The sequence below is a fragment of the Melanerpes formicivorus genome, unplaced genomic scaffold (assembly GCF_026170545.1).
Source record: "Melanerpes formicivorus ecotype bairdi unplaced genomic scaffold, bMelFor1.0.p_v2 SCAF_355, whole genome shotgun sequence".
NCBI lineage: Eukaryota > Metazoa > Chordata > Aves > Piciformes > Picidae > Melanerpes > Melanerpes formicivorus.
Window position 1 is genome coordinate 175,001 of NW_027142707.1, and position 7,500 is coordinate 182,500.

The window sequence follows — 7,500 nt, forward strand, 5'->3', positions numbered from 1 at the left end:
AGGGAGAGCACGTCTACTCGCCGAGGGAGAGCACGTCTACTCGCCGAGGGAGAGCACGTCTACTCGCCGAGGGAGAGCACGTCTACTCGCCGAGGGAGAGCACGTCTACTCGCCCAGGGAGAGCACGTCTACTCGCCCAGGGAGAGCACGTCTACTCGCCGAGGGAGAGCACGTCTACTCGCCCAGGGAGAGCACGTCTACTCGCCCAGGGAGAGCACGTCTACTCGCCCAGGGAGAGCACGTCTACTCGCCCAGAGAGAGCACGTCTACTCGCCCAGGGAGAGCACGTCTACTCGCCCAGGGAGAGCACGTCTACTCGCCCAGGGAGAGCACGTCTACTCGCCCAGGGAGAGCACGTCTACTCGCCGAGGGAGAGCACGTCTACTCGCCGAGGGAGAGCACGTCTACTCGCCCAGGGAGAGCACGTCTACTCGCCCAGGGAGAGCACGTCTACTCGCCGAGGGAGAGCACGTCTACTCGCCGAGGGAGAGCACGTCTACCCGCCGAGGGAGAGCACGTCTACTCGCCGAGGGAGAGCACGTCTACTCGCCGAGGGAGAGCACGTCTACCTCCCGCCTGAGGGAGAGCACGGGGGGGGGGGGACAAAGACAGGCGGCAGCAGCTTCGGTGAACGTCACCCGGGAGGCGACCGGGGCTGTCCCGGGGCAGTCCCGGGAAGCCGGCGTCCGACACAGGGAACCGTCAGCTGCCGGACCGGGGCGAATCCCCGCGGCCACGGCAGGGGTGGGGGCTCGAAGACAGCCGGCAGCCGCTTCGGTGAACGTCACCCGGGAGGAGACTGGGGCCCTCCCGGGACCGTCCCGGGAAGACGACGTTCGGCACGAGATCCCGGCCGCGGCCGGACCGGCTCGAAGCCTCGCGGTCCCGGCAGCAGCCGGAGCCGCTCGCCGCCTCGGGCTCCCGGCCCCCTACAGATCCGGCGACTCGTTCGCGGGCGGCGGGGGGAGGCAGTGGAGGGGGTGCGGGGAGAAGCGGCAGCGGAGGCGGAGGGGGGGGGGGGCTCGAAGACAGCCGGCAGCCGCTTCGGTGAACGTCACCCAGGAGGCGATCGGGGCCGTCCCGGGGCCGTCCCGGGATGCCGGCTTCCGGCACGGGGTCCCGGCCGCGGCCGGACCGGCTCGTATCCCCGCGGCTCCGGCAGGGGGGGGGGGGGCTCGAAGACAGCCGGCAGTCGCCTCGGTGAACGTCACCCGGCCGGCGACCGCGGCCGTTCCGGGGCCGTCCCGGGAAGCCTGCGACAGGCACGGGGTCCCAGCCGCGGCCGGACCGACTCGAAGCCCCGCGGCCCCGGCACGGGGGAGGCCCAAAGACTGGCGGCAGCCGCTTCGCTGAACGTCACCCGGCCGGCGACCGGGGCCGTCCCGGGGCCGTCCCGGGATGCCGGCATCCGGCACGGGGTCCCGGCCGCGGCCGGAGCGGCTCGAATCCCCGCGGTCCCGGCAGCAGCCGGAGCCGCTCGCCGTTCGGGCTCCCGGCACCCTACGGATCCGGCGACTCGTTCGCCGGCGGCGGGGGGAGGCAGTGAAGGAGGTGCGGGCAGAAGCGGCAGCGGAGGCGGAGGGGGGGGGGGGGCTCGAAGACAGCCGGCAGCCGCTTCGGAGAACGTCACCCGGCCGGCGACCGCGGCCGTTCCGGGGCCGTCCCGGGAAGCCTGCGACAGGCACGGGGTCCCGGCCTCGGCCGGACCCGCACTGGGTGCCGCCGCCTCGGGCTCTCGGGACGGTATGGATCCGCCGACTCGTTCGCCGGCGGCGGGGGGAGGCAGTGGAGGGGGTGCGGGGAGAAGCGGCAGCGGAGGCGGAGGGGGGGGGGGGCTCGAAGACAGCCGGCAGCCGCTTCGGTGAACGTCACCCGGGAGGCGACCGGGACCGGCCCGGGGCAGTCCCGGGAAGCCGGCGTCCGGCACAGGGAACCGTCAGCTGCCGGACCGGGGCGAATCCCCGCGGCCACGGCAGGGGTGGGGGCTCGAAGACAGCCGGCAGCCGCTTCGGTGAACGTCACCCGGGAGGAGACTGGGGCCCTCCCGGGACCGTCCCGGGAAGACGACGTTCGGCACGAGATCCCGGCCGCGGCCGGACCGGCTCGAAGCCCCGCGGCCCCGGCACGGGGGAGGCCCAAAGACTGGCGGCAGCCGCTTCGCTGAACGTCACCCGGCCGGCGACCGGGGCCGTCCCGGGGCCGTCCCGGGATGCCGGCTTCCGGCACGGGGTCCCGGCCGCGGCCGGAGCGGCTCGAATCCCCGCGGTCCCGGCAGCAGCCGGAGCCGCTCGCCGTTCGGGCTCCCGGCACCCTACGGATCCGGCGACTCGTTCGCCGGCGGCGGGGGGAGGCAGTGGAGGGGGTGCGGGCAGAAGCGGCAGCGGAGGCGGAGGGGGGGGGGCTCGAAGACAGCCGGCAGCCGCTTCGGTGAACGTCACCCGGCCGGCGACCGGGGCCGTCCCGGGGCCGTCCGGGGATGCCGGCTTCCGGCACGGGGTCCCGGCCGCGGCCGGAGCGGCTCGAATCCCCGCGGTCCCGGCAGCAGCCGGAGCCGCTCGCCGTTCGGGCTCCCGGCACCCTACAGATCCGGCGACTCGTTCGCCGGCGGCGGGGGGAGGCAGTGGAGGGGGTGCGGGGAGAAGCGGCCGCGGAGGCGGAGGGGGGGGGGGGGGCTCGAAGACAGCCGGCAGCCGCTTCGGTGAACGTCACCCGGGAGGCGACCGGGACCGGCCCGGGAAGCCATCGTCCGGCCCCGGATCCCGGCCGCGGCCGGACCGGCTCGAAGCCCCGCGGCCCCGGCACGGGGGAGGCCCAAAGACTGGCGGCAGCCGCTTCGCTGAACGTCACCCGGCCGGCGACCGGGGCCGTCCCGGGGCCGTCCCGGGATGCCGGCTTCCGGCACGGGGTCCCGGCCGCGGCCGGACCGGCTCGAATCCCCGCGGTCCCGGCAGCAGCCGGAGCCGCTCGCCGTTCGGGCTCCCGGCACCCTACGGATCCGCCGACTCGTTCGCCGGCGGCGGGGGGAGGCAGTGGAGGGGGTGCGGGCAGAAGCGGCAGCGGAGGCGGAGGGGGGGGGGGCTCGAAGACAGCCGGCAGCCGCTTCGGTGAACGTCACCCGGCCGGCGACCGGGGCCGTCCCGGGGCCGTCCGGGGATGCCGGCTTCCGGCACGGGGTCCCGGCCGCGGCCGGAGCGGCTCGAATCCCCGCGGTCCCGGCAGCAGCCGGAGCCGCTCGCCGTTCGGGCTCCCGGCACCCTACAGATCCGGCGACTCGTTCGCCGGCGGCGGGGGGAGGCAGTGGAGGGGGTGCGGGGAGAAGCGGCAGCGGAGGCGGAGGGGGGGGGGGCTCGAAGACAGCCGGCAGCCGCTTCGGTGAACGTCACCCGGGAGGCGACCGGGACCGGCCCGGGAAGCCATCGTCCGGCCCGGGATCCCGGCCGCGGCCGGACCGGCTCGAATCCCCGCGGCCCCGGCACGGGGGAGGCCCAAAGACTGGCGGCAGCCGCTTCGCTGAACGTCACCCGGCCGGCGACCGGGGCCGTCCCGGGGCCGTCCCGGGATGCCGGCTTCCGGCACGGGGTCCCGGCCGCGGCCGGAGCGGCTCGAATCCCCGCGGTCCCGGCAGCAGCCGGAGCCGCTCGCCGTTCGGGCTCCCGGCACCCTACGGATCCGGCGACTCGTTCGCCGGCGGCGGGGGGAGGCAGTGGAGGGGGTGCGGGCAGAAGCGGCCGCGGAGGCGGAGGGGGGGCGGGGGGGACGATAGTGGCGGGGGGCGGGGGGTGCTCGAAGGCAGCCGGCAGCCGGTTCGGTGAACATTCGCCGGGGCGGGGGGGGCGACCTGTCCGTGCCCGGGGCAGCCCCGGGAAGCCGGCAGCCAGCACGGGGTCCCGGCAGCACCTGTTCCCTGCCCTGGGACTTGCCGTGCCCGGCGGCCGGTTGCCGGGTGGGGGGAGCGATGAGAGGCAGGGCGCAGCGGCCGGGGCAGCGCCGGGCCGCAGCGGGGGGCTGGGCGGGTGGGGTAGGCGTCGAGCGGCAAGCCCTCGGCTGCAGCGAATGTTCGGCGGTGCGGGGCGGGGGGGGGACGGGACGACACGTTGGGGGCGCCGAGTCCGAGCCACCCCCGGCCCCAGGGGCGGCCGGAGGGGGAGGCCGGTGCCTGGCCCTGGGAGCTGCTGGGCGCCGGATGGCCGAGGGTGCGTCAGAAGCCGCCCGAGCGGTCGAGCAGGTCCTCCAGAAAGGCCTAGGGTGGCTTCGAGGGCCCCGGGAGCAGTCGAGGGAGGCCTCCAGGCAGGTCTGGAGTGGATGGGAGGCCTTCCAAAGCAGACAAGGGAGGCTGCCAGCGGGGCCTAGGCTGGCACTGCAGCCTGTAAATGGTTGGGGGGGGGGCCTCTGGTGCGGCCTGGAGTCTCTGGGTGGCGTCCAGAGAGGTGCAAAAGATCCTCTGGTGCGGCCTGTGGTGGCGGAGAAGCCTGCAGAGCGTGCGGGGGAGGCTTCTGGTGCGGCCTGGGGTGGGTCGGAAGCCTGCAGAGCGTGCGGGAGAGGCTTCTGGTGCGGCCTGGGGTGGCTGAGAAGCCTGCAGAGCGTGCGGGAGAGGCTTCTGGTGCGGCCTGGGGTGGCTGAGAAGCCTGCAGAGCGTGCGGGAGAGGCTTCTGCTGCGGCCTGGGGTGGCTGAGAAGCCTGCAGAGCGTGCGGGGGAGGCTTCTGTTGGGGCCTGGGGTGGGTCAGAAGCCTACAGAGCGTGCGGGGGAGGCTTCTGGTGCGGCCTGGGGTGGGTCGGAAGCCTGCAGAGCGTGCGGGAGAGGCTTCTGTTGGGGCCTGGGGTGGCTGAGAAGCCTGCAGAGCGTGCGGGGGAGGCTTCTGCTGCGGCCTGGGGTGGCTGAGAAGCCTGCAGAGCGTGCGGGGGAGGCTTCTGCTGCGGCCTGGGGTGGCTGAGAAGCCTGCAGAGCGTGCGGGGGAGGCTTCTGCTGCGGCCTGGGGTGGCTGAGAAGCCTGCAGAGCGTGCGGGGGAGGCTTCTGCTGCGGCCTGGGGTGGCTGAGAAGCCTGCAGAGCGTGCGGGGGAGGCTTCTGGTGCGGCCTGGGGTGGCTGAGAAGCCTGCAGAGCGTGCGGGGGAGGCTTCTGGTGCGGCCTGGGGTGGGACGGAAGCCTGCAGAGCGTGCGGGGGAGGCTTCTGGTGCGGCCTGGGGTGGGTCGGAAGCCTGCAGAGCGTGCGGGAGAGGCTTCTGCTGCGGCCTGGGGTGGGTCGGAAGCCTGCAGAGCGTGCGGGAGAGGCTTCTGTTGGGGCCTGGGGTGGCTGAGAAGCCTGCAGAGCGTGCGGGAGAGGCTTCTGCTGCGGCCTGGGGTGGCTGAGAAGCCTGCAGAGCGTGCGGGAGAGGCTTCTGCTGCGGCCTGGGGTGGCTGAGAAGCCTGCAGAGCGTGCGGGAGAGGCTTCTGGCGCGGCCTGGGGTGGCTGAGAAGCCTGCAGAGCGTGCGGGAGAGGCTTCTGCTGCGGCCTGGGGTGGCTGAGAAGCCTGCAGAGCGTGCGGGAGAGGCTTCTGCTGCGGCCTGGGGTGGCTGAGAAGCCTGCAGAGCGTGCGGGAGAGGCTTCTGCTGCGGCCTGGGGTGGCTGAGAAGCCTGCAGGGCGTGCGGGAGAGGCTTCTGCTGCGGCCTGGGGTGGGTGGGAAGCCTGCAGAGCGTGCGGGGGAGGCTTCTGGTGCGGCCTGGGGTGGCTGAGAAGCCTGCAGAGCGTGCGGGGGAGGCTTCTGGTGCGGCCTGGGGTGGCTGAGAAGCCTGAAGAGCGTGCGGGGGAGGCTTCTGGTGCGGCCTGGGGTGGCTGAGAAGCCTGCAGAGCGTGCGGGGGAGGCTTCTGGTGCGGCCTGGGGTGGCTGAGAAGCCTGCAGAGCGTGCGGGAGAGGCTTCTGGTGCGGCCTGGGGTGGCTGAGAAGCCTGCAGAGCGTGCGGGGGAGGCTTCTGGTGCGGCCTGGGGTGGCTGAGAAGCCTGCAGAGCGTGCGGGAGAGGCTTCTGCTGCGGCCTGGGGTGGCTGAGAAGCCTGCAGAGCGTGCGGGAGAGGCTTCTGCTGCGGCCTGGGGTGGCTGAGAAGCCTGCAGAGCGTGCGGGAGAGGCTTCTGCTGCGGCCTGGGGTGGGTCGGAAGCCTGCAGAGCGTGCGGGAGAGGCTTCTGGTGCGGCCTGGGGTGGCTGAGAAGCCTGAAGAGCGTGCGGGAGAGGCTTCTGGTGCGGCCTGGGGTGGCTGAGAAGCCTGCAGAGCGTGCGGGGGAGGCTTCTGGTGCGGCCTGGGGTGGCTGAGAAGCCTGCAGAGCGTGCGGGAGAGGCTTCTGGTGCGGCCTGGGGTGGCTGAGAAGCCTGCAGAGCGTGCGGGAGAGGCTTCTGCTGCGGCCTGGGGTGGCTGAGAAGCCTGCAGAGCGTGCGGGAGAGGCTTCTGCTGCGGCCTGGGGTGGGTCGGAAGCCTGCAGAGCGTGCGGGAGAGGCTTCTGCTGCGGCCTGGGGTGGGTCGGAAGCCTGCAGAGCTTGCGGGGGAGGCTTCTGGTGCGGCCTGGGGTGGGTCGGAAGCCTGCAGAGCATGCGGGGGAGGCTTCTGCTGCGGCCTGGGGTCTCTGGGTGGCCTCTAGAGAGGTGCAAAAGACCCTCTGGGTTGGGCTGGGGTGGCTCTTGGACCCCTGCCACACAGTGGAGAGAGGCCTCCGGCCCGCCACCTGTGTCCCTGTGTGCCTGAGTGCCTGTGTCCCTGTGTCCCTGTGTCCCTGTGTCCCTGAGTGCCTGAGTGCCTGTGTCCCTGTGTCCCTGTGTCCCTGAGTGCCTGAGTGCCTGTGTCCCTGTGTCCCTGTGTCCCTGAGTGCCTGAGTGCCTGTGTCCCTGTGTCCCTGTGTCCCTGAGTGCCTGAGTGCCTGAGTGCCTGTGTCCCTGTGTCCTTGTGTCCCTGTGTCCCTGTGTCCCTGTGTGCCCGAGTGCCTGTGTCCCTGTGTCCCTGTCTGTGTACCTGTGTGCGAGAGTGTCCGGCACGCCACCCAGCGGCGGCGGGCAAGCAGGTAGGCGGGTGGGCGGGCCGGCGAGGGCCAGTGTGAGTTTGGGGGGTGGGAGGGGAGGCGGCAGCTGGAAGCGTCAGAGGAGGGGGCGTGGCTCCGGCTGGCCCCGGGAGCAGGTTCCCGGGACCGGGACCGGCTGGACCCGGCGGGTGGTTGATCCCGGGGCGGGGGGCAGAGGCGGCGGGAAGCGGCAGCTGCGTGTGCGGCGGGGGGGTGGAGGGCGAACCGCGGCGGGAAGCGGATGCTTCAGAGCAGGTTACGGGGGCGGGGACGGACGACACCACCTGTCCCCGCCCCGGGACGGGCTGGACCCGGCGCCCTGGACCCGGCGCCGTGTACCCGCCGCCGCCCCCGCCGCCGCCCCCCTCCGCCACCCCGGGACCCCGACGTTTTTTGGCGCCCGCGCCTTTTTTTGCTCCCCGCCTGCCCGCGCTGCCCCGGGCCCTCCCCCGGGGCGGGGCGGGAGGGAGGGACGGACG